Source organism: Schistocerca gregaria, chromosome X, assembly GCF_023897955.1.
Source record: "Schistocerca gregaria isolate iqSchGreg1 chromosome X, iqSchGreg1.2, whole genome shotgun sequence".
In the NCBI taxonomy this organism is placed as follows: domain Eukaryota; kingdom Metazoa; phylum Arthropoda; class Insecta; order Orthoptera; family Acrididae; genus Schistocerca; species Schistocerca gregaria.
Genome location: NC_064931.1, coordinates 123,886,200 through 123,913,867, shown reverse-complemented (window position 1 = coordinate 123,913,867; position 27,668 = coordinate 123,886,200).

Sequence of the window (27,668 nt, the reverse complement as noted above, 5' to 3'; positions counted from 1 at the left end):
CGGTGTTAGCCGTCGAATGGCGCTAGCTGTGCAGCATTTGTGCACCGCCGCCATCAGTGCCAGCCAGTTTGCCGTGGCATACGGAGCTCCATCGCAGTCTTTAACACTGGTAGCATGCCGCGACAGCGTGGACGTGATCCGTATGTGCAGTTGACGGACTTTGAGCGAGGGCGTACAGTGGGCATGCGGGAGGCCGGGTGGACGTACCGCCGAATTGCTCAACACGTGGGGCGTGAGGTCTCCACAGTACATCGATGTTGTCGCCAGTGGTCGGCGGAAGGTGCACGTGCCCGTCGACCTGGGACTGGACCGCAGCGACGCACGGATGCACGCCAAGACCGTAGGATGCTACGCAGTGCCGTAGGGGACCGCACCGCCACTTCCCAGCAAATTAGGGATACTGTTGCTCCTGGGGTATCGGCGAGGACCATTCGCAACCGTCTCCATGAAGCTGGGCTACGGTCCCGCACACCGTTAGGCCGCCTTCTGCTCACGCTCCAACATCGTGCAGCCCGCCTCCAGTGGTGTCGCGACAGGCGTGAATGGAGGGACGAATGGAGACGTGTCGTCTTCAGCGATGAGAGTCGCTTCTGCCTTGGTGCCAATGATGGTCGTCAGCGTGTTTGGCGCCGTGCAGGTGAGCGCCACAATCAGGACTGCATACGACCGAGGCACACAGGGCCAACACCCGGCATCATGGTGTGGGGAGCGATCTCCTACACTGGCTGTACACCTCTGGTGATCGTCGAGGGGACACTGAATAGTGCACGGTACATCCAAACCGTCATCGAACCCATCGTTCTACCATTCCTAGACCGGCAAGGGAACTTGCTGTTCCAACAGGACAATGCACGTCCGCATGTATCCCGTGCCACCCAACGTGCTCTAGAAGGTGTAAGTCAACTACCCTGGCCAGCAAGATCTCCGGATCTGTCCCCCATTGAGCATGTTTGGGACTGCATGAAGCGTCGTCTCACGCGGTCTGCACGTCCAGCACGAACGCAGGTCCAACTGAGGCGCCAGGTGGAAATGGCATGGCAAGCCATTCCACAGGACTACATCCAGCATCTCTACGATCGTCTCCATGGGAGAATAGCCGCCTGCATTGCTGCGAAAGGTGGATATACACTGTACTAGTGCCGACATTGTGCATGCTCTGTTGCCTGTGTCTATGTGCCTGTGGTTCTGTCAGTGTGATCATCTGATGGATGTATCTGACCCCAGGAATGTGTCAATAAAGTTTCCCCTTCCTGGGACAATGAATTCACGGTGTTCTTATTTCATTTTTCAGGAGTGTAGTTAATATTTTGATCATTACAATACCGAGGAAGACTGATGCATTATACAAACTCTGTGGATGTGTAATACAGTATACTAGCAACAAATAGTGAAGACGGCGGGGAGAGAATGTACACAAATCTCCAGCAACCCCCCCCCCCCTCCCCCTTTTAAGTCAACAGCGTCAGTTTACAAGAACACTTCAAACAAAATGTAAACATGAAAGCGAATGCCAGTACACCTCGTCAGGATTAAGGGCGCGATATTAGTGGGGGAATGAGTTCAATAGTCACAAAATTATTGATTTCTGAAAAATACTTTCGTTGTACCACGGCAATTAATGTTGTACAGGGCGCATCTCTAAGACATTGATTTCTGCTAATAGAGCCAGTGGGTAGAAGAGGGTCTGGACCATGCAATAATTTTTCAAGTGCAGAATGTTGGGCATCTTGTCCGCACGGCCGTAATGGGCCATACAACTTCGTCAAGTGTGTTTTACTCTAGGGAAGAGTGCTATAACTGACGTCGACCTGTATGCATCGTCTGGTCGATGCCGTCTGTTGCGGGCTATACTGATGCACGTAAGATTTTGCGCCGGCCCTAGAAAACAACATCGCTTCGTTCTGCAATGGGCGCTTCACGCACATGGTAAACAGGAAACTACTGTTTTCGGAAGAGTCCCGCTTCATCAAGTGCTACACTGATGGTCGTATGCTTGACAGACGTTTCCTTGGCGAGCGTAATTGGCAATCGTATCGTTGAGTAACATAGCAGACAAATGCCGACTATAATGCTTTTCAGTGCCAATGGGTATAACGGGCGAACTCGGTTCTATGCCAGAGCCACTGTTCTTTCCTTAGGCAACTACACACATCAGATTTCAACAGGGCAATGTATGGCCATCCGTGACGAATGCAAACATCTTGGAATAACGAGAGGTAATCTCTTTTCCATCACCATCACATCGCGTACCAAACATGTGTGGGGTATGAAGGGGAAGGCAACATGCTTCTCACGGCCCTCCGACAACCATTGTTGATGTTTGTGGACGTGTGCAGAACCTGCGTGATCGGAAATTCCTTACGAACGTACGCAATTCCTCTTTGGTTCCATGACATGACGTTTAGGGGTCCTTATTGCCTCACGCGGGATTCCACTTCGATTGAACTCCAGAAGTCAGAGATCATGTATAGTTGTGTGATCATAACTATTTGTATACTACATATAATCTACCTAGCGGTTTGGAAAAAAATATGGTTCTAGTTATTGCAATTTTCCTAAATAATTGTTTGTAATGCAGAGTGATTACAAATTACACTGAAGCGCCAAAGAAACTGGTATAGGCCTGAATATTCAAATACAGACATACCGGTATGTAAACAGGCAGAATACGGAGCTGCAGTCGCCAACTCCTATATAAGACAACAAACGTCTGGCGCAGTTTCTTGATCGGCTACTAATTCTACAATGGCAGGTTATCAAGATTTAAGTGAGCTTGAACGTGGTGTTATAGTCGGCGAAAGAGCTATGGGACACAGCATCTCCAAGGTAGCTATGAAGTGGGGATTTTCCCTTACGACCTTTTCACGATGTACCGTGACTATTAAGAATCCGGTAAAACATCAAATCTCCGACATCGCTGGGGCCGGAAAAATATCCTACAAGAACGGGAACAACGATGACTGAAGAGAATCGTTCAACGTGACAGAAGTGCAATCTTTCCGCAAATTGCTGCAGATTTCAATGCTGGGCCACCACCAAGTGTAAGCGTGCGAACCATTCAACGAAACATACCTCGATATGGGCTTTCGGAGCCGAAGGCCTACTCGTGTACCCTTGATGACTGCACGACACAAAGCTTTACGCCTCGCATTGGCCTGTGAACACCGGCATTGGAATTTTGATGACTGGAAACATATTGCCTGGTCTGACGAGTCTCGTTTCAAACTGTATCGAGCGGATGGGCGTGTACGGGTATGCAGACAGCCTCATCGACCCACGAACCCTGCATGTCAGCAAGGGATTGTTCAAGCTGTTGGAGGCCCTGTAATGGTGTGGGCGTGTGCAATTGGAGTGACAGGGGACCCCTGATACGTTTAGATACGACTCTGACAGGTGACGCGTACGTAAGCATCCTGACTGATCGCCTGCATCTGTTCATGTCCATTGTGCATTCCGACAGACTTCGGCAATTCCAGCGGGATAATGCGACACCTCACACGTCTTGAATTGCTATAGAGTGGCTTCAGGAACACTCTTTTGAGCTTAAACACTTCCGCTGGCCACTAGACTCCTCATACATGAACATTATCTAGCATGTCTGGGATGCGTTGCAACGTGCTGTTCAGAAGAGTTCTTCACCCCCTCTTACTCTTACGGATTTATGGGAACCCCTGCAGGATTCATGGTGTCAGTTCCCTCCAGCACTATTTCAGACATTAGTCGAGTCCATGCCACGCTGTGTTGCGGCTCTTCTGCTTGCTCACGCGGTCCTACACGATATTAGACAGCGTACCAGTTTCTTTGGTTCTCCACTGTATTATTGGTGGCTTTCATGCTTAAGCACATTGTACAGGATGGTTCGAGTGGGATGTGGGTGAGACAAAATAGTGGATTGTCTCTGTGAATGACAGTTATACAATCCAAGGAAATGTTTCGTTATTATTGCAAATACGGCCTACAAAAGAACCTCCAGGAAGAATGTCCCATATGCCAGTTGCAGGGGGAACAGAGTGAGTGGCCAGAAATTAAAAGATGATAAAAACAACATCGGTATGAGAGGGCGACTGCGGAATACTAGAAAGAGACTGAGGTAGTAGCAGATGGACTAAGAAATGTGCCCCGTAGGAATTCTAGAACACAAAATAACGAGCTTCAGAAGTGCCTTTTTACAGACGGTCTCGGGAGGCAGTCATTTGGCCTCTCTCACAAGTTTACTCATACATTATTGAAAGTATGCTGGACTATGGCTTGGTTCTGTTAATTCAGCATGCGTATGTCGGCACATGTAGCGGGCTGTAACGACTGGGTACTGAATAGAAAACTTCGCAAGACAGAACTGGAATAAAAATTACTAACTTTTTGGGGTCCAAGGTACGACTGGCAGTTGGTGTTCTACATACAATTACTGGGCTGTGCATGATCTTATCGCTATCCTAAAGATTATACATATTTTTGATGTAAATTTCATGTGCTGCACAGAAAAATAAGACGATTGGAATAGTTCATGTATTACAGCCTGTGTTGGGCTGTCATCCATAGTTTGCCATCGACCCCGCAGTAATCACCCTCAGCTGGCAGCAAGCGACGCGACCGGCGTGTCATGTGGGCTATCAGCTGACCCTTTGTGGCCCGCATGTCAGAACCCAGCACTACAACAGCCGATAGATTAGGGTGTCGGGCCACCAACACCGCTGACATCTTGCATCGACGACACATCACGTTCTCGCAATGCGGTCTAAAACATTTTTGGACTACTCTTTGGGTTGAATATTCAATGCTGGTGAAAGCTCGGAATTTTACCTGGACTTTAAAGATCTTTCGTAGTCAGTGTACCACACTGCTCATATATAGTTCGCACAGGACTAGTTTCCAGAACATTTCGTAACGGTTGCGTCTTCATGCTGTGGCATACAGGTACCAAATTAGCCATATCTATACTAGTCTCACCAAGCCCTGACAAACGAATACGGCAATGTGCCGCCTAAACTCTTGTTCATCGCTAGAAGTGCAGATGTGCAATCTTTGTCGTTGGACGTTGGAGAACCCCATAAGAAGAAATCACTCACTTGGAGATCATCGGGGGGCGGGGGCGGGGGGGGGGGAGGGGGGGTATTCGTAGCGCTGTGTATGACTAGTACACGACCAAGCTGTCAGTGTAGCGAGATCTGATCTCGTTCGAAGTCGAATCCCAGGGGGGAAGGGATATGATCAGATACGACATGTACAAGCAACACAAAGTTCATCCACCTTTGGGCTGCCACGTCCTACAACGATGACATCGCGGAGTCTCTCACATCACCCTGGGCGGATATTTTAGTGAACACCTCTCCTTCGTATTTAACTTTCACTTACTTATTGGTAATGATTGTTCCTACCAACCTCTACCCTGTTTGACAGTAGCCATTTAATTCTCAAAAATACCGGCCTATATACTAATCAACTGGTAGAACACAGCGTATCAATCATGTCTTGTACAGCATCTCCTGCAACAGCTTCCGAAAACTCTTCTGCTTTATGGATGTTGCTGGTGGACTATTTATGCTCACTCCGTAATAAACTTACAAGCTCGTTATTAGTGGTATATTCACTTAAATTTGGTCCCTCATTGATAAGGTTGCATCCTCCGTCTCATAATTTGTCATACCACCTTCGGATTGACATCTCAATTGTTGTCTAAATCCCTGCACTTACCAGATACATTCGGTCAGTACAGCTCAACCAACAGAAGTGTGTACCTAAAAGAACAACGGTGCATTCCAGAACTACTGAAGATGCTGCTTTCACAAGGATCCCTTATTTCTTACTCTTTTATTCCTTCTCCGCAGACACTGATAATAGTCACTGTAAAATACTATTCTTAGTACTCCATATTTCATTTGCTCTCAGTGCAATAAGTGTTCGAGACTTTACTATGCAAAGCATGAACCTGGCCCAATGTTGCTCTCACCGCTAGCTACACACTTCGTTTTGCTAAGAGATAACGATGTCATCATCAACAAAAATAACAACCACAACATCACACACGTTTTCCACAAGATCGTATATGGAGATTGTACCAAATCGTACGAAACAAAATAGCGCAGACGGTGTAGGGTCCTAATCTGAGTATTTCGAACGGGGAACCAACGGTCGTAAATGAATGCTTCAGGCGTTACGAGGTCTGGAAAGAACAATGCGTGTGGGGTACTTGTTTTTAAACTTTTGTTTTTCGTAATAGGCAGCTGCCTAACGGATCGACGTCCGTGGCGCTACGTCCAAAACCAATACACAATCGTCTCTGATGTCCTTGAAGACTTTTGATAGTGGTATCTGAGTAAGTCTAGCTTCTGTAGACGTTTCCAGCGTTAGGAGACGATATGTTAGGACAGAAGTGCAATATCCTCTCAAATGAATTTGTATATCTATTAGAGGGTATTAATCTGTATTGGGTCCATCCTTTGGCTTTATGACGGCATCATCTCCTCTGGGGCACTTTTAATGAAGTGTCTGAATTCCGGTGAAGGAATGGCAACCCATTCCTCTACAAGGACCGAAACCAAAGAAGGTAGTGATGTTGGACTGTGGGATCTGGAACGAAGCCAATATTCCAGCTCATCATAAAGGTGCTCCATTGGATTTAGCTTGGGACTCTGGGCAGGACAGTCCATCTCAGGAATGTTACTGTCCACAAACCATTGCCTCACAGATGCTGCTTTATTACAGGATGCATTATCATGCTGAAATAAACAATCGCAGTCTCCGAACTGTGTCTCTACAGTATGCTGTACACGATGATGTGAAATGTGTTCGTATATTTCCGCATTTAGTGTTTTCTTAAGCGCAATAAAGGGTCCCACCCTAACCACGAAAAACACCTCCTTCGCACTGAACTGTTGGCACACCTGCTGACACCAAACGTTCTCCATACATTCACCAAACCCGATTGCTTCCTTCGGATTTCCACAGAGTATAGCATGAGTGATCACACAAAGTCACTCGTTTCCAGTCATAAACAGTCACTCTTTACCCTCCCTCAAGCATCGCTTAACAATGACTACAGAAATGTATGGCTTATGCGGAGCTACTCGACCATTACACCACTTTTTTTTAATTCCCTTCGCAGTCATTGTTCTAACTGCACTGCTGATAGCATTATGGAACTGAGGAGGTATTTCCTTCACTGGCTTCGTGCTATTTTTTACAACCACATTCGGCAAAGCTCGATGGCCTCTTTCCATCAGTCATGTGGTATGCCTGGTATTAGTTAGCTGTGGTTGTACCTTCGCATATCCACTTCACAGTCATATCACCAATAGTCAACGTAGGCAGATTTAGAAGGGTTTAAATGTTGGCTCTGAGCACTATTGGACTTAACTTCTGAGGTCATCAGTCCCCTAGAACTTAGAACTACTTAAACCTAACTAACCTAAGGACATCACACACATCCATGCCCGAAGCAAGATTCGAACATGCGACCGTAGCGGTCGCGAGGTTCCAAACTGTAGCGCTTAGAACCGCTCGGCCACTCCGGCCGGCGCTGTTGCTACAGAGTTCCACATCAAATTGACCATTGCCTGTAAATGCCGAAGGATTGGTGGGTCCCTTACAGATAGGGAGAAGTAGTGCACCGCCACAATCCTTTAACAAACAATGCTTTCTTGTATTCACAAGAGTTCTCAGTCAGACCGCTGGGACGCCAACTCCGTGCTGCTCGTCGACTGCCTCGAGTAAGCTCCAGCAAGTCTCACTTGGAATGCTGCTCTCTACGTTTGTACTTGCATGCTGCTAGTGTCTGCTACTTCTGTTAGCTCTCACCCCACGGACTCAGACGCTGACTCCTGTTGTACAACCAGTTGCATCCTTTGCTTTTCCTAATATTTAAAACCAGCCTTCAGTATCTGATTGCAATTAAATAGCTTTGATCAGACCCGAGTTCCTTGAGTTTCCTGCTGCGAGCATCCTATCGAGTCCCAAAATCCGCAGCTCTCCCATGTACCCTCTGACAGTGCTTGGCGCTGATCCAAGCAAAGAACCTGCCTTCACTGGAAGTTTGTTTTCTGCATTTGCTTCTAACCTCTTGGAAACTGCAGATTGACCTGTGACCCCCTACGTTCCCTTTATCCTGTCTTAGGACACGATACCATCTCTCGTGCTATCTAGCAGTAAATTCCTAATTACATAGGGTGTCCGGATATTTTTGATCAGAGTGTTTGTTATTATGACGACGAACGAGTCGTCACCATTGTTGACTTTTTTTTCTTTATTGAATTTCGATTCCCCCCGAAGGGGGCAGGCTGGCAGCATCTTAGTATGCCGCTCTTCAGCCTACAAAATCGGAGACTAAGGGTAACATGGCGAAAAAAAAATCGTGGAACTTAAAGCAGAGAACAAAGGGATGATGATGCTGATAAAATACATATGAAGCAGACAGGTTAAATAATATACAGACAATTAAAAAAGACGGCGAAAGTCTGGTTTCTGTTCGCAAAAGACATAAAATTTCACACCCAGCGACAGCATGGTTTCTGTCCGCAACACGGGAAATGACGAAACAACACTGAACAGTCACTGGAAGACTGCACTAAAATATGACATACCACAGCCGAGAGCAGGTGGGGGGAAACTGGTCAGATGATGAGAAAATAAAAAAAGGGGGGGAAAGGTGAGGAAAGCGAAGGGAGGGAGGGGGGAAAGGAGCCAGTAGAGGATGAGGACCCATAAGAGGGGCGTGGGGTGCTTGGCAGACGCGACAGGGAGTGGGGAAGGCAGAGGACGGGAAGACTAAAGGACTCGGAGGGGGGGGGGGGGCAATGCTAAATAGAAACATATAAATCACAGCAGGTTTGTCAGTGATGTCGATAAGATGCTGGCTTCACGGTCTGGATCGTCAACGACTAAAATAATTAGAAGTCGTTGGTAAAAAATAATATACAGGGTGGTCCATTGATAGTGACCGGGCCAAATATCTCACGCAATAAGCATCAAACGACAAACCTACAAAGAACGAAACTCGTCTAGCTCGAAGGGGGAAACCAGATGGCGCTATGGTTGGCCCGCTAGATGGCGCTGCCATAGGTCAAACGGATTTCAACTGCGTTTTTTAAAGTAGCAACCCCCATTTTTAATTACATAATCGTGTAGTACGTAAAAGAAACATGAATGTGTTAGTTGGACCACTTTTTTCGCTTTGTGACAGATGGCGCTGTCGTAGTCTCGTGACATTCCGCCAGTGCGGACGGTATTTGCTTCGTGATACATTACCCGTGTTAAAATGGACTGTTTACCAACTGCGGAAAAGGTCGATATCGTGTTGATGTATGGCTATGCCCAACGGGCGTGTGTTATGTATGCTGCTCGGTATCCTGGATGACATCATCCAAGTGTCCGGACCGTTCGCCGGATAGTTGCGTTATTTAAGGAAACAGGAAGTGTTCAGCCACATGTGAAACGTCAACCACGACCTGCAACAAATGATGATGCCCGAGTAAGCGTTTTAGCTGCTGTCACGGCTAATCCGCACACCAGTAGCAGACAAATTGCGCGAGAAACGGGAATCTCAAAAACGTCTCTGTTGAGAATGCTACATCAACATCGATTGCACCCGTACCATATTTCTATGCTTCAGGAATTGCATGGTGACGACTTTGAACGTCGTGTACGGTTCTGCCACTGGGCACAAGAGAAATTACGGGGCGATGACAGATTTTTTTGCACGCGTTCTATTTAGCGACGAAGCGTCATTCACGAACAACGGTAACCTAAACCAGCATATATGCACTACTGGGCAACGAAAAATCTACGATGACTACGACAAGTGGAACATCAGCGACCTTGGCGGGTTAATGTATGGTGCGGCATTATGGGAGGAAGGATAATTGGCCCCCATTTTATCTATGGCAATCTAAATGGTGCAACATATGCTGATTTCCTACGTAGTGTTCTACCAATGTTACTACAAGATGTTTCACTGCGTGACAGAATGACGAGGTACTTCCAACATGATGGATGCGCGGCACATAGCTCGCGTGCGGTTGAAGCGGTATTGAATAGCATATTTCATGACAGATGGATTGGTCGTCGAAGAACCATTCCATGGCCCGCACGTTCACCGGATCTGACGTCCCCGAATTTCTTTCTGTGGGTAAAGTTGAAGGATATTTGCTATCCTGATCCACCGACAACGTCCGACAACATGCGTCAGCGCTTTGACAATGCACGTGCGAGCATTACGGAAGGCGAACTACTCACTGTTGAGAGGAATGTCGTTACACGTATTGCCAAATGCATGGTGGTTGACGGACATCATTTTGAGCATTTATTGCATTAATGTGATATTTACAGGTAATCACGCTGTAACAGCATGCGTTCTCATGCATCACATTGGAACAACCGAAATAAAATGTTCAAACGTACCTACGTTCTGTATTTTAATTTAAAAAACCTACCTGTTACCAACTGTTCGTCTAAAACTGTGAGCCATATGTTTGTGGCTATTACAGCGCCATCTATCACAAAGCGAAAAAAGTGTTCCAACTAACACATTCATATTTCTTTACTACTACACGAATATGTAATAAAAATGGGGGTTCCTATTTAAAAAAAAAAAAAGCAGTTGATATCCGTTTGACCTATGGCAGCGCCATATAGCGGGCCAATCATAGCGCCATCTGGTTTTCCACTTCAAGCTAGACAAGTTTCGTTCTTTGTAGTTTTTTCTTTTTACGCTTATTTCGTGAAATATTTGGCCCGGTAACGATCAATGAGCCACCCTGTATATTGTACTTATCTGGTTGTACACCATGAATCGTTGTCGAAGATAGAGCATTACTCGTTACAGGAACTTGCAAAGCTTCATTTACTGTATGATGAAATAGGAGGTAGTGCCTAGAAAGACAGTCAATGTACAAGGGTAAAAATCGCAACCCTCGAAATAAATTTAGGTCGTTCAAGCTACAAATGGCTGGACAAGGTTCTCGACTACGAATTCATCGTAGAGTGGAATTTGAGAAGATATTGTTGGATGTATACAAAAAATCCATTAACAAGCATTTCGAAGAATGAAGATGAACAGAAAAAAATTGACGACGTTTACCAGCTGACGTCAGTGGTAACTTCCATCCGATCCACATTTTAGACCTGAAGAAGACCGAATTTGGTCGAAACCTCACATTACAATAAAAAATACGCCACCTACACTATCATAAAATCAAATACATTTTTTATGAGCTCAGGTCACGGATCCCACAATTACTGTAGTTTAGGTATAGGGCATCCAACGTAGAGGTTATCAGCAGCGCGTAGGTCCTAATCCATCCACTTCACGATGCTTTTAATAATTGCCTTCACTTTTCTGGAGTTTATTTCAGATTTATTACTAATTTAGAAAAATTTCTACGATCAGTAACATCAGAACAATTCGTGTGCTTAATATTCTACGACCTCTGAATAGGCTTCCAAACGCAGACAATCGTATAACGGAATTACCTATAAGTACAAACTGGACACCAAAGATAAAATTAGAAAGTGTCGTATGATGCACAGTGACTTCATTCGCGGCAACGGACTGTGTTTGCTTTCACTACACGGTAGGTGTGTTACACTAGCACTCACTTTCGCCAGCGCGGCACAACAAATAGCCACTGGCTACCAAATCTGGCGCTCTGAGCGTAAAGGGTGACAAGAGTGGCGACGGTGAAAGCAGTACGTCACTAGGAGCGGTCTCATGAGACCTGGGGACATTCGACCCAGATAAACTGCTAATATCAGAACTCACTACCAACGCTTCTGCTGCGGCAAGCTCTCTTGAATGATAAGAAATGCAAACATCTTTTTTAGATTCGTTTCGTCCTTGCATTCAGTACAGTCGCTTCAAGAGCTGTGGACTTCTTTGTGCTTTCCACTCCAAATTCTGAACAGAGAATTCACTGAGGCTCGATATTCACTTGGACGCTTTACATTTGTGACTCGGAGTCTTCTCTGGTATTTCTGTTTGCTTGTTATCGCTGTAATTGTACTTTAGCAATAGAGCAAAACTTGTGAAGAAACATTTCTGCAGTTGTTAAACCAGTCCCCTTAATGGCAGTTTTTACGTTAGCTTCCTTCTGCAGCGCAAGACTACCTGATATTTCACTATCTTCTTGCATAAGTAAAAGAACATGTTAATAGCGTTAAGAGTGTTCCACGGATATCCGCACAAATGGAAACCAGGTAAACAAAGCCAGAGATCTTCGCACTGTAAGCTATCCCCGTAATTTGCTGACCACTTTACCTGTAGACATCTACATCTACATGGATACTCTGAAAATCACACTTAAGTGCCGGCAGAGGATTCATCGAACCACCTTCACAATAATTATCTATTATTCCAGTCTTGAACAGCGTGCGAAAGAAACGAACACCTATATCTTTCCATGCGAGCTCTAATTCCATTATTTTATTAGGATGATCGGTTCTCCCTATGTAAGTCGGCGTCAACAAAATTTTTCCCGTTCGAAGGAGAAAGTTGATGACTGAAATTTCGTGAGAAGATTCCGCCGCATCGTAAAGCGCCTTTGTTTTAATGGAGGTCTACCCCAAATCCTGAATCATGTCAGTGATACTCTCTCCCCTATTTCGCGATAATACAAAACGTGATGCTCTTCCCTGAACTTTCTCGATGTACTCTGTCAATCCTATCTGGTAAGGTTCATACGCCGCTCAACAGTACTCCAATAGAGGACAGAGAAGCGTAGTGTAGACAGTCTCTTTAGCAGATCTGTTACCTTAAGCATTCGGCCAATAAAATGCAGTCTTTAGTTTGCCTTCCCCATAACATTTTCTGTGTGTTCCTTACAATTTAAGTTCTTCATAATTGTAGTTCCAAGATATTTAGTTGAACTTACGGCCTTTATATTTGACTAATCAGTCGTGAAACCGAAATTTAACGGATTCCTTTTAGAACTCATGTGGATGACCTCACACTTTTCGTTATTTAGGGGCAACTGCCAATTTTTGCACCATACAGATATCTCTTCTAAATTGTTTTGCAATTTGTTTTGATCTTCTGATGACTTTACTAGACGATAAACAACACAATCATCTGCAGACAACCTAAGACGGCTGCTCAGACTGTCTGCTAAATCGTTTATATAGATAAGGAACAGCAGAGGGCCAAGAACACTACCCGGGGGAACGCCAGAAATCACTTCTGTTTTAATCGATGACTTTACGTCTGTTACTACGAACTCTCTGACAGGAAATCACGAATCCAGTCACATAACTGAGACGATATTCCACAAGCACGCAATTTCACTACAAGCCTCTTGTGTGGTACAGGGTCAAAAGCCTTTTGGAAATGTAGATATGCGGAATCAGTTTGAGATTCCTTGCCAATAGCTCTCAACACTTCGTGTGAGCAAAGAGCTAGTTGTTTCACAAGAACGATGTTTTCCAAATCCGTGTTGACTATGTGTCCATAGGTCCATCTCTTCGAGATAATTCATAATGTTCTAGAACAATATACGTCACAAAATCCTGCTGCATATCGCAATTGATATGGGCCTGTAAATTTGTGGATTACTCCTATTACCTTTCTTGAATACTGGCGTGACCTGTTTAGCTCTCCAGTCTTGGTACGGATCTTTCGTCGAACGAGTGGTTGTATATGATTGTTAAGCATGGAGTTATTGCATCAGCATACTCTGAAAGGAACCTAATTGGTATACACTCTGGATCAGTGGACTTGCTTTTATTAAGTTGATTCACTGCTCAGAAGATATCTACTTCTAAACTATTCATGTCGGCAGCTTTTCTTGATTGGAATTCTGAAATATTTACTTCGTTTTCTCTGGAGAAGGAATTTGGGAAGGCTTTGTTTAGAAAGTCTGCGTTGGAAGCACTGCCGTCGATAGTATTTCCATTGCTATAGCTCAGGGAAGGCATTGATTGTGTCTTGCCATTAGCATACTTTACATACGACCAGAATCTGTTTGGATTTCCTGCCAAGTTTCGAGACAAAGTTTCGTTGTGAAAACTGTAATGACCATAAGACAGTGCTGATTGCACCTTAAACGTAACCCGGCGGGCACGGAGATACTATTTGGGTAACGTGCATAGGTATCCTGAACTGGTGCCTGTCTGATCATTGCGAAAAGTACCAATCTGTCGCTTCACGTTGTCCCTCGCACATGTAGCACAGTGTCTATAGATATATAGCTAACTACTTTTTTATTTTTTATTTATTTATTTATTTATTGTTCCGTGGGACCACATTAAGGACAAGTCTCCATGGTCATGGAACGAGTCAATACATGAAATTGTAACACGATTGTAGAAACAGATAAAATGAAATATAAGAAACACATTCAGTTGTAGATTGTACAGACAGATAAAATGAAATATAAGAAACATATTCAGGTGACAAGTCGTTAGTTTAAATAAAGAAAATTAAGAATGTAACACTGTATTTTGCTTAATTTTTTAGCACTTCCAGGAGCTCCTCGACAGAATAGAAGGAGTGAGCCATGAGGAAACTCTTCAGTTTAGACTTAAAAGAGTTTGGGATACTGCTAAGATTTTTGAGTTCTTGTGGTAGCTTATTGAAAATGGATGCAGCAGAATACTGCACTCCTTTCTGAACAAGAGTCAAGGAAGTGCATTCCACATGCAGATTTGATTTCTGCCTAGTATTAACTGAGTGAAAGCTGCTAGCTCTTGGGAATAAGCTAACATTGCTAACAACAAACGACATTAAAGTAAATATATACTGTGAGGGCAATGTCAAAATTTCCAAACTATTGAATAGGAGTCGACAAGAGGTTTTCGAACTTACACAACACATAGCTCGAACAGCCCGTTTTTGAGCCAAAAATACCCTTTTTGTATCAGAAGAATTACCCCAAAAAATAATACCATATGACATAAGCGTATGAAAATATGCGAAGTAGACTACTTTTCGTGTTGAAATGTCACTTATTTCAGATACTGTTCTAATGGTAAATAAAGCGGCATTTAGTTTCTGAACGAGATCCTGAACATGGGCTTTCCACAACAGCTTACTATCTATCCGAACGCCTAGGAACTTGAACTGTCCCGTCTCGCTTATAATATGCCCATTCTGTCTGATTAAAATATCAGTTCTTGTTGAATTCTGAGTTAGAAACTGTAAAAACTGAGTGTTACTGTGATTTAGCATCAAATTATTTTCCACAAGCCACGAACTTAGTTCATGAACTACGTTATTTGATAATGTTTCAATATTACACACAAGATCCTTCACTACCAAGCTGGTGTGATGAGCAAACAGAAACATTTTTGAATCACCTGTAATACTGGAAGGCATATCATTTATACACTCCTGGAAATGGAAAAAAGAACACATTGGCACAGGTGTGTCAGACCCACTATACTTGCTCCGGACACTGCGAGAGGGCTGTACAAGCAATGATCACACCCACGGCACAGCGGACACACCAGGAACCGCGATGTTAGCCGTCGAATGGCGCTAGCTGCGCAGCATTTTTGCACCGCCGCCGTCAGTGTCAGCCAGTTTGCCGTGGCATACGGAGCTCCATCGCAGTCTTTAACACTGGTAGCATGGCGCGACAGCGTGGACGTGAACCGTATGTGCTGTTGACGGACTTTGAGCGAGGGCGTATAGTGGGCATGCGGGAGGCCGGGTGGATGTACCGCCGAATTGCTCAACACGTGGGGCGTGAGGTCTCCACAGTACATCGATGTTGTCGCCAGTGGTCGGCGGAAGGTGCACGTGCCCGTCGACCTGGGACCGGACCGCAGCGACGCACGGATGCACGCCAAGACCGTAGGATCCTACGCAGTGCCGTAGGGGACCGCACCGCCACTTCCCAGCAAATTAGGGACACTGTTGCTCCTGGGGTATCGGCGAGGACCATTCGCAACCGTCTCCATGAAGCTGGGCTACGGTCCCGCACACCGTTAGGCCGTCTTCCGCTCACGCCCCAACATCGTGCAGCCCGCCTCTAGTAGTGTCGCGACAGGCGTGAATGGAGGGACGAATGGAGACGTGTCGTCTTCAGCGATGAGAGTCGCTTCTGCTTTGGTGCCAATGATGGTCGTCTGCGTGTTTGGCGCCGTGCAGGTGAGCGCCACAATCAGGACTGCATACGACCGAGGCACACAGGGCCAACACCCGGCATCATGGTGTGGGGAGCGATCTCCTACACTGGCCGTACACCTCTTGTGATCGTCGAGGGGACACTGAATAGTGCACGGTACATCCAAACCGTCATCGAACCCATCGTTCTACCATTCCTAGACCGGCAAGGGAACTTGCTGTTCCAACAGGACAATGCACGTCCGCATGTATCCCGTGCCACCCAACGTCCTCTAGAAGGTGTAAGTCAACTACCCTGGCCAGCAAGATCTCCGGATCTGTCCCCCATTGAGCATGTTTGGGACTGGATGAAGCGTCGTCTCATTCGGTCTGCACGTCCAGCACGAACGCTGGTCCAACTAAGGCGCCAGGTGGAAATGGCATGGCAAGCCGTTCCACAGGACTACATCCAGCATCTCTACGATCGTCTCCATGGGAGAATAGCAGCCTGCATTGCAGCGAAAGGTGGATATACACTGTACTAGTGCCGACATTGTGCATGCTCTGTTGCCTGTGTCTATGTGCCTGTGGTTCTGTCAGTGTGATCATGTGATGTATCTGACCCCAGGAATGTGTCAATAAAGTTTCCCCTTCTTGGGACAATGAATTCACGGTGTTCTTATTTCAATTTCCAGGAGTGTATAAATAAGAAACAGCAGTGGCCCCAGCACTGACCCTTGGGGAACGCACCACTTAACAGTGCCCCATTGGGACTGAACATCACTACCACTCTCAATATTGCGGAGAATTGCCTTTTGCTTTATGTTCTTAAAGTAAGAGGCGAACCAATTGTAAGCGACTCCCCTTACTCCATAATGGTCCAACTTCTGCAGTAATATTTTGTGGTCAACACAGTCAATAGCCTTCGTTAGATCAAAGAAAACACCTAACGTTCGCAACTTTTTATTTAATCCGTCCAAAATCTCACAGAGAAAAGAGAATATAGCATTTTCAGTTGTTAAGCCATTTCTAAAACCAAACTGTACATTTGACAGCAAATTATGTGAATTTAAATGCTCCAGTAATCTTGTATATACAACCTTCTCGATAACTTTAGCAAACACCGATGGCATAGAAATAGGACTATAATTGTCAATATTATCCCTGTCTCCCTTTTTATAAAGTAGCTTCACTACCGAGTACTTTAATCGGTCAGGAAACCGACCACTCCTAAAGGAAAAGTTACAGATATGGTTAAGTACTGGGCTAACATACATGGAACAATACTTCAGTATTCTGCTAGATACCCCTTCGTATCCATGAGAGTTCTTGGTCTTTAGTGATTTAATTATTAACTCAATCTCCCTCTTGTCAGTATCATGGAGGAGCATTTCAGGTAACAGTCTCGGAACACTTTTTTCTACGAGCGCTATATGATTCACTGTTGGGACTAGGTTTCTATTTAGTTCACCTGCTATATTCAGAAAGTGATTATTAAATACTGTACATAAATGCGACTTATCAGTAACACGGACATTCCCACTACGCACTGATTCTATATCCTCTACCTGTCTCTGCAGACCAGCCACTTCCTTTACGACTGACCATATGGTTTTAATTTTATCCTGAGTCTTAGCTATTCTATCTGCATACCACACACTTTTTGCTTTCCTAATAACTTTTTTAAGCACATTACAATACTGTTTGTAATGGGCTGCTGCATATAGATTGTGACTGTTTCTAACGTTTTGATATAATTGCCACTTTGTTCTACAAGATATTCTTATCCCTCTAGTCAGCCACCCAGGCTGCCTGTTTGTGCTAGTACCCTGTTTTGAACGTTCTAACGGAAAGCAACTTTCAAAGAGCATGAGAAGAGTCTTGAGAAAAGCATTATGTTTATCGTCTACTGTATCAGCGCTATAAACATCTTGACACTCTTGTTCCTTGATGAGGTTTACAAATGGCTCTACAGCAACTGAATCTGCTTTCCGAAACAGCTGATGACTATATTTAACACGTGTTGCAGCACAAAAATCTTTTAGAGTTAAAATTTATGCATCATGATCTGAAAGGCCATTCACCTTTTTGCTAATACAATGCCCTTCTAGTAATGAGGAATGAACAAAAACATTGTCTATGGTTGTTCTACTGTTCCCTTGCACTCTCGTTGGAAAGAATATGGTTTGCATAAGATTATATAAATTAAGGAGTTCTACCAGCATCCTTTTCCTTGCACAATCACTTATACAATTAATATTGAAGTCACCACATATAAATAACTTTTTGTATTTCCTATAAAGTGAACCAAGAACCTCCTCTAGCTTTAGCGAAAATGTCATGAACTGAGAGTCTGGGGATCTGTAAATAACAACAGTAAGAAGTTTAGCTCCACTAAATTTAACCACACCTGCACAACATTCAAACACCTTTTCAGTGCAGTACTTTGAAACATCAATTGGCTCAAATGGGATACCGTTTTTCACATACATGGCTACTCCCCCACAACGCAAAGAGCTCCTAGAAAAGCTGCCAGCCAACCTGTATCCTGGTAAAGGAACCCTCTGAATTACCTCCTTATTTAAGAAGTGTTCAGATATACCAATAATTTCAGAGTCAACATCTATAAGCAGTTCACTGACTTTATCTCTAATACCCTGTATATTTTGATGAAATATACTAATTCCCTCATTAATCGGATACCTAAGCTTTGTCGAAAGTGGTTTCTTTGTTAGAGAGACTTCCCTTAAGCAGGAATACCTATCAGCTGACTTCAATCTAAAAAAGGTGCAGCTCTAACACCCACTACTACAGGAATTTTCCCATGAGTGATCCCACCACCCCCACCTATGCTGTCACCTATAAGCTTTGCCAACCTCCCCTTTCCATACCTGTTGAGGTGCAGGCCATGTCTAGTGAAACCCGTCCTGCTGATAGACTCCACCGTCACCACTGAAATGTGACTCATGCCTTCTGTCATCAGCGCACCCCCAAGTCTCATGTTATTACGTCTGACGGATGTATTAAGATGAGGCCGATCGTGACGCTGAAACAGTTCCACGAAATGCACATTCGTGTTGCCAGTCTGAGTGGCTTTCTTTTCCGGGTCACCATCTATGTCATACTCCCCATCCCTATAAATACTACTACCAGCCCCACCCACAATCACTACCTGATCCTCTTCAGTAAAATCCCTACATAACCCCCCTATGTTAACAGTCAGCTGAGACAATCCTGCATTAGGCTTCACAATGCTGGTGACCTGGTACACACTCCCCAAAACTTCCTGCAGCTGCTGGCCTACACCTCTACCATGAGAACTACCTAACAGCAGAACCTTCTTCTTTCTCTTAGACTTTGCAACTGTCCTAGCCACCGTAACTGCTGAGGTCTGCTGCATACTTCCTACATCTACAGCTACTAGAGATTCCTCTCCACTAGACGCTGACAGTTGGTCATATCTATTACAAACACCAATAGTAAAACTATCTGAAAATCTCCTTCTCCTAGCAGATCTCTTGCCAGCAGCCAGCTCCCATTCGCCAACCCCCTTCTCCTTCCTCATCCTATCTAGCTCCTCCTGTGCGTTTTTCAACTGCACCTGAAGGGCACAGATCTTACGCTCCTGCTCCTCTATCGACTTACTCTTGCTACATAACCTGCAGTTCCAGGAGAGGATCTCACCAGAATGCCCACTGGCTTCCCCACTGCATTCCCCCCAGTGAAAATACTTCGAACAAGTCTCACACCGCAATTCACCACTCACGAACCTACGGCAAAGCCCACACTTCTCACTCATGGTAAAATTTTACAGTTATTGAAACAAGAAAACTACTTTATCTAAGTTCCGCTACTACAATAAGAACATGTTAAAAACTGACTATAATAATCACAAACTTGCTCTACAAGGGAAGTAACTACTATTATTGACAGTATTAATCAACAACAAATGAGAATATAACAAAATACTAACTTGTGTGTTATGGAGCAATGGCCTCAAAATAAGAAAGGGATTCAACTGGACTCTGTTTACTGGGGGCAGACATCTACACTTACCCCTGAACACTGTACAGACAATTCATTCGCATATACAACCCGTTAGTTTAAACATATCGAATCGCATGTGATGTGATCACATCCATAACTGAGCATCGACTACACTGAACCAAAATGTTACCGAAAAAACAGCTCCGGCAAACGAGATTCTGCGAGTCCCTATACAGACCCGAGGGCCGACTGCTTTTGCGTTGCGCAAAATTCAAGCATTGACGCATTAGGAAGATATATGTAGCATTTTTAATTGCTCTATCCCAGGAAACGTATTTAAAGAAGCGAAAGAGATGTAAAAATCTGATAGCACTATCAATAAAGACGGTGGTTTGCAATGATTACAACGTGGAACACGATCATCTCGCCGTTAAAGCGAGTGTAGCAAACACGAGACGGAAACACTGCCCTATACGGCGACAGTCTGAGCACTGAGCCTACGATAATTACGGACCCTACAACGAACTTGTGACGTCACATTAGTCGGCTTGTCAGCCACACTTCGTGAATGCTCATCACCGTGCAAGGACCCACGGGAAATCAGTATTTAATTGTAAAGATACTCACTAAAAGTCTTAATTTTATCATGTGCTATCGAGAACTTCCAAGCATCTAAACACGCAGTAGAGAATTATTAAATTCGTCTTAAACTGTTATTCGCTCCTTGCCGTAGACGGGTGCTGGCGCTCGTAAGACCTACAGTGTCACGTGATGTGATACATGCGCCGCGGCCTGTTTTTCTCGTGGGCCTCGACTCAGCACCGCTGACGTCACAGCCAGTACCACGGCTGAATTTAAGCACGAGGGCAGCAACCACAAGGGACATGTTGAGCAAACCTTCGACTTTGGTCAATACACACATTAACAAATACACTAGGCTTCCAGTAGTTGCTCTGGGACATGCCCCAGAATTAAATTAAAAATAATTCCTAATGCTGCTACTGGAAGTCTCTTCACAATTAGTGCCAATCGGCACTCCCTCGACTCCACTACTAGCTCACCAAGAACTTGGTGGCATCGTGTGAGGTGGCCCAGTGGTTAGCACACTGGACTCGCAATGGGAGGACGACGATTCAAACCCGCGCCCGGCCATCCAGATTTATGTTTCCCGTGATTTCCCTAAATCGATCCATGAAAATGCCGGAATGGTGCCTTTGAAAGGGCACAGCCGATTTCCTTCCACATCCTTGTCACAATCCGAGCTTGTGCTCCGTCTGTAATGACTTCAATGTCGACGCGACGTTGAATTCAGTCTTCCATCCTTTTTGCTTTAAGAGTTTCGCTGAAAAATCCCTGACTGTAGAGTGAGTCATTACAGTCCACGCAACCTAATGAATGAAAGGTACACAACAAAAAAAAAAAAAATGAAAACGTGTGGCAACAGCTAGTCACCACTTTACAATGGCGAGGAGGACTCTGCCGAAAGATTTTGGATGTATAATCTCGTGACTAGGCTGGAAGACTGAAAAGATAACTTTTAGTTTTTGGAGAAATGTAGTATCGTCTATCTCTGCTTGCACATTAAGTATATTGTGTGAAGCCAAGCTTTTGTTTCTAAAGATTTTCAATTCCTCTAGCATACGCGTAATATTACTCATATCTGCACAGTGTCTGTAAGCTGACAACGATCTTTCTCACATAATATCACTTCTCTATCATGTAAGCAACGCACCAAAACTTACTCGTATTGTTTAGCTAAACTGTATCAAAATACTGTTTCGATCTAGTCATAGTACCCTACTTCTTTGTTCAGTGTGTAACTTAGGACAGGGGTTACTTTTAGCTCCTATATCCTAGAATTAAAGTTCAGGGTGGTATAGGTCCCTATACCACGAATTGCTCGTAAGTGAAATTTATTGCTGGGACAAAAATTTTGATCTTTTAACGGACTGGCAGTTATACTCCTAAGAATCGTATGGCTCTATATGTGTTGTGAATGCTACAGATTCTGTTGGTGGAATGAGAGACTGTATTATTATATGTTTTTTATTTCCTTATTTTGTCCGAAAATTTGTCAGTAGCGGAGGTAGTAAACCGGTTATGTCTAATAACGACCTTCAGCACGCGTTACGCGATAATTTTTCTACGAAAAATTCGTGAACCCACGATTTAAAAAGTGCTGTTGCTGGTAGACATATTCTCGTGCCGTGATATAAGCGCTCTGAACAAGTTTAAGAAGAAAATATTCTCCAACAATTTATCACTGTATCCAACTAAAAAGTAGCTCTGAGCACTATGGGACTTAACATCTATGGTCATCAGTCCCCTAGAACTTAGAACTACTTAAACCTAACTAACCTAAGGACATCACACAACACCCAGCCGTCACGAGGCAGAGCTGTATCCAACTGTACAGTTCGCAAAGCTGGACGCTTACAAAGAATGAAAGATAAAAACTGCATTTTTTCGAAAGAAAAGTAATGAGAAAAATCTAGGGACCTGTGTCGGATAATGGCGTATTGAGAATTCGAAAGAACAAAGAAATTTATCAACTAATGAAGCAACCCATTATCATCCAAAAATTAAAAAGTAGAAGACTGCAATGAGCTGTACATGAGGCTAGAATGGAAAACAACAGAGTCACCAAAAAAGCATTTGAAGGAAGAACATTGGGCCGACCTCGTACGAGGTGGAAAGATGACATAGAGAATGACATCGCAGCATTAGGAATTTCCGCAGGGTGGAGAGACATTGCGAAAGATAAAAGGCGGTGAAAGCAGATAGTTGATGCAGCACGTGATCTACAGGGCCTGTGATCGCTGAGGAGAAGAAGAAGAACGTGTTACCGCTACCAAAGCAGACAAATCGAACAGTTTTGTTCTTTTGAATAAAATTTATTACGTTATCGAAGTGAACTAGTACCTTGATAGTTCCGACTTCCAACATCTACGCAAAGATCTGACTGTAGCTTTCAATGAACACCTAAAACCATCATAAAACATATGAAAGTATTATACCTGAAACCAACAGCTGTATCCATGTTAATATGAATCCAGTGGCCCCTTGGTTATATGGCTTACCTCAAGTAAAGAAGGCTTTCCAGTACGCCCAGTAATGTCATTCTTTTCTGCTTCTTGTTACTTAATAGCGAATGAGCTGGATTACATCATTAAAAAGAAAAACAATTTTAGACCTATTGTATGTATTTTATTGTATGTTAACCGGGACCTAGAAACGACGGAGAGGCTCCGTCCCCGCCGCAGCCGCAGTGGTCCACAACCCCACGACGACTACCGCAGTCCACTTCACCCCTGCGCCACCCCACAGCGAACCCAGGGTTATTGTGCGGTTCGGCCCCCGGTGGACCCCCCAGGGAACGTCTCACACCTGACGAGTGTAGCCCCAATGTTTGCGTGGTAGGGTAATGGTGTTGTGCGTGTACGTGGAGAACCTGTTTGCGCAGCAATCGCCGACACAGTGTAGCAGGCGGAATAAGGGGAACCATCCACAGACTGGCCGGTTCACCGGACTTCGTCACAAATCCTCCGGGCGGATTCGTGCCGGGGAGCAGGCGCTCCTTCCCGGCCGGAAGGCCGTGCGTATAGAGATGGGGCCCCTCCACGCCTGCACCAACGTGGTAACCAAACCAAAAGTTCTACTGTCACCTCCGTAAACATGTTAGTTATCTAGTAAGTGGATCACAGGATGCTGGGCTGTGATGTTATCTGTGCGTCTGGGTAAGAGTACGCATTAACACGGTCCATCAGGTGATAGTGGACAAAATGCGAGTGAGGGTAGCGATTTGAAGAGCAGAGGGAAAAATTGCCTTGGCTCGTGCCGTGGGGAAAAAAACCTCTGCTACAGTGGGTTGGGTAGTAAGAGCAGTAGTGACTTACTAGCTGCGATAGTCCATGCAAGGTTGGATTTGTTAGTATGGATATCATGCATCATTACCGTGGCAAGCGATGGCGATGTATCCCAGTTGCTGCAGCCGCTACATTCCTGGAACAATCAAGATCGTTATACAGTAGTGGGAGATCGGCCATAGATCATCTCACTGTGTGGGGGATGTGTGGAGCTTGTCTGCATGCAGTGTACGGCACGGCTTCCCTGCGTGGTGCCAGTTATTCTGCAGTGTATTCCAGCTGGATATCCAGTGATGGCGTCTGATTAACAGGGGCTCATCTGTACCGTTATGTTTGCGTATGCTTGGCCATAGATGTTATGTCCTTACAAGTATGTCTTTTGGTCTTTTATGTTTCCATCTATGGTTGTGGTTGTAGTTCCCCAGATTCAGAATAAACGGGTTCTGCGAATGTCTGGAGTTTCTGTATAGTCTTGTGGCGATTCTGCGGATTACCTCCGTGAGAGTCTAAAGTCGGTATTCCCGGTGAAGGTCCGCGATGCATGTGTATCGTGGAACATTGCTTCTGATTTTGAGTACTTATTTTTGTATGAGCTGCAGACGGCGCAGGCGTGTAGGCTCAGCGTATCCCCAGACAGGAGCTGCGTACGTCATCAGGGGTCGGATAAGTGTCATGTGACCACACGGCCAACCGGGCGGGCAATTTTAGACCTAAATTTGGTATCAAAATTTCCATAGTTCTTGTCGATAAAATTAAAGATACACTTATGTCGCACATTTATAAACTAGTATCATCTGACGTCACTAGCGTTGAATGTATAAACACAATAGCAGAACTTTTATACAAATCCAAAATAAATCCTGTAGACAAACATGACATAATCATTGTCACTCACATGTGTGAACATAATTATTTCCAGTTTCAAAACACGTATTACACACAGTCAAATGAGCTACCTATTCCTACATTATCTGAAATGTCATAGATGATTTTGAACAAAATGTTTTTAGAGAAAGAACCACTGAACTGCAAAACTAAGTATTGGTTCAGATATGTGGATGATGTGCTGTGCTTATGAACTGTACCACTAGACAGATACGTTACTACATTTAAACTTCTAACATAAGAAAATTCACTTCACAGTGGAGCTGGGAGGCTAGCCTGTAAATTTCTTGGTCTTTAATGTAGGATGCCATGAAGAGCACAGGGTGCAGCCAGCTGCAGGTGGTGGCACATGTCGGCACTAATGACGTGTGTCGCTTTGGATCTGAGGAAATTCTCTCTGGATTCCAGCGGCTATCTGATTTGGTGAAGGCTGCCGGTCTTGCTTACGAGATGAAGGCAGAGCTCACCATCTGCAGCATCGTTGACAGAACCGACTGCGGACCTTTGGTGCAGAGCCGGGTGGAGGGTCTGAATCAGAGGCTCAGACGGTTTTGCGACCGTATTGGCTGCAGATTCCTTGACTTGCGCCATAGGGTGGTGGGGTTTCGGGTTCCGCTGAATAGGTCAGGAGTTCACTACACTCAGCTGGCGGCTACACGGGTAGCGGAGGCTGTGTGGCGTGGACTGGGCGGTTTTTTAGGTTAGAAGGCCTCGGGAAAGTGCGGGATGGGCTGCAATGTAAAAGGGTGCTTGGCAATTACAGGACGTGCTTGGATCAAGGAACAGTCGGAATTATAGTTGTAAACTGTTGTAGTTGCGCTGGAAAAGTCCCTGAGCTTCAAGCGCTAATAGAAAGCACAGAAGCGGATATCGTTATAGGTACAGAAAGCTGGCTAAAGCCTGAAATAAGTTCTGCAGAAATTTTTACGAAGTCTCAGACGGTGTTCAGGAAAGATAGATTAGGCAGAATTGGTGGTGGAGTGTTGGTGTCTGTCAGTAGTGGTTTATCTTGTAGTGAAGTCGAAGTAGATACTCTGTGCGAATTGGTGTGGGTGGAGGTTATACTTAACAGCCGAATTAAGTTAATAATTGGCTCCTTCTACCGACCCCCAGACTCCGATGATACAGTTGCGGAACAGTTCAGAGAAAGTTTGAGTCTCGTAACAAATAAATACCCCACTCATACGGTTATAGTTGGTGGGGACTTCAACCTACCCTCGGTATGTTGGCAAAAATACTTGTTCAAAACCGGTGGTAGGCACAAAACGTCTTCCGAGATTGTCCTAAATGCATTCTCCGAAAATTATTTAGAGCAGTTAGTCCACGAACCCACGCGAATTGTAAATGGTTGCGAAAACACACTTGACCTCTTGGCCACAAACAATCCAGAGCTGATAGAGAGCATCATGACTGATACAGGGATTAGTGATCACAAGGTCATTGTAGCTAGGCTCAATACCATTTCTTCCAAATCCATCAGAAACAAACGCAAAATAATTTTATTTAAAAAAGCTGATAAAGTACCACTAGAAGCCTTCCTAAAAGACAATTTCCATTCCTTCCGAACTGACTATGCGAATGTAGACGAGATGTGGCTCAAATTCAAAGATATAGTAGCAACAGCAATTGAGATATTCATACCTCATAAATTGGTAAGAGATGGAACGGATCCCCCGTGGTACACAAAAAAGGTCCGAACGCTGTTGCAGAGGCAACGGAAAAAGCATACGAAGTTCAGAAGAACGCGAAATCCTGAAGATGGGCTAAAATTTACAGACGCGCGAAATTTGGCACGTACTTCGATGCGAGATGCCTTTAATAGGTTCCACAACGAAACATTGTCTCGAAATTTGGTAGAAAATCCGAAGAAATTCTGGTCGTATGTAAAGTACACAAGCGGCAAGACGCAGTCAATACCTTCGCTGCGCAGTGCCGATGGTACTGTTATCGACGACTGCGCCGCTAAAGCGGAGTTATTGAACGCAGTTTTCCGAAATTCCTTCACCAGGGAAGACGAATGGAATATTCCAGAATTTGAAACACGAACATCTGCTAGCATGAGTTTCTTAGAAGTAGATACCTTAGGGGTTGCGAAGCAACTCAAATCGCTTGATACGGGCAAGTCTTCAGGTCCAGATTGTATACCGATTAGGTTCCTTTCAGATTACGCTGATACTATAGCTCCCTACTTAGCACTCATATACAACCGCTCGCTCACCGATAGATCTGTACCTACAGATTGGAAAATTGCGCAGGTCGCACCAGTGTTCAAGAAGGGTAGTAGGAGTAATCCATTTAACTACAGACCTATATCATTGACGTCGGTTTGCAGTAGGGTTTTGGAGCATATACTGTATTCAAACATTATGAATCACCTCGAAGGGAACGATCTATTGACACGTAATCAGCATGGCTTCAGAAAACATCGCTCTTGTGCAACGCAGCTAGCTCTTTATTCGCACGAAGTAATGGCCGCTATCGACAGGGGATCTCAAGTTGATTCCGTATTTCTAGATTTCCGGAAAGCTTTTGACACCGTTCCTCACAAGCGACTTCTAATCAAGCTGCGGAGCTATGGGGTATCGTCTCAGTTGTGCGACTGGATTCGTGATTTCCTGTCAGGAAGGTCGCAGTTCGTAGTAATAGACGGCAAATCATCGAGTAAAACTGAAGTGATATCAGGTGTTCCCCAGGGAAGCGTCCTGGGACCTCTACTGTTCCTGATCTATATAAATGACCTGGGTGACAATCTGAGCAGTTCTCTTAGGTTGTTCGCAGATGATGCTGTAATTTACCGTCTAGTAAGGTCATCCGAAGACCAGTATCAGCTGCAAAGCGATTTAGAAAAGATTGCTGTATGGTGTGTCAGGTGGCAGTTGACGCTAAATAACGAAAAGTGT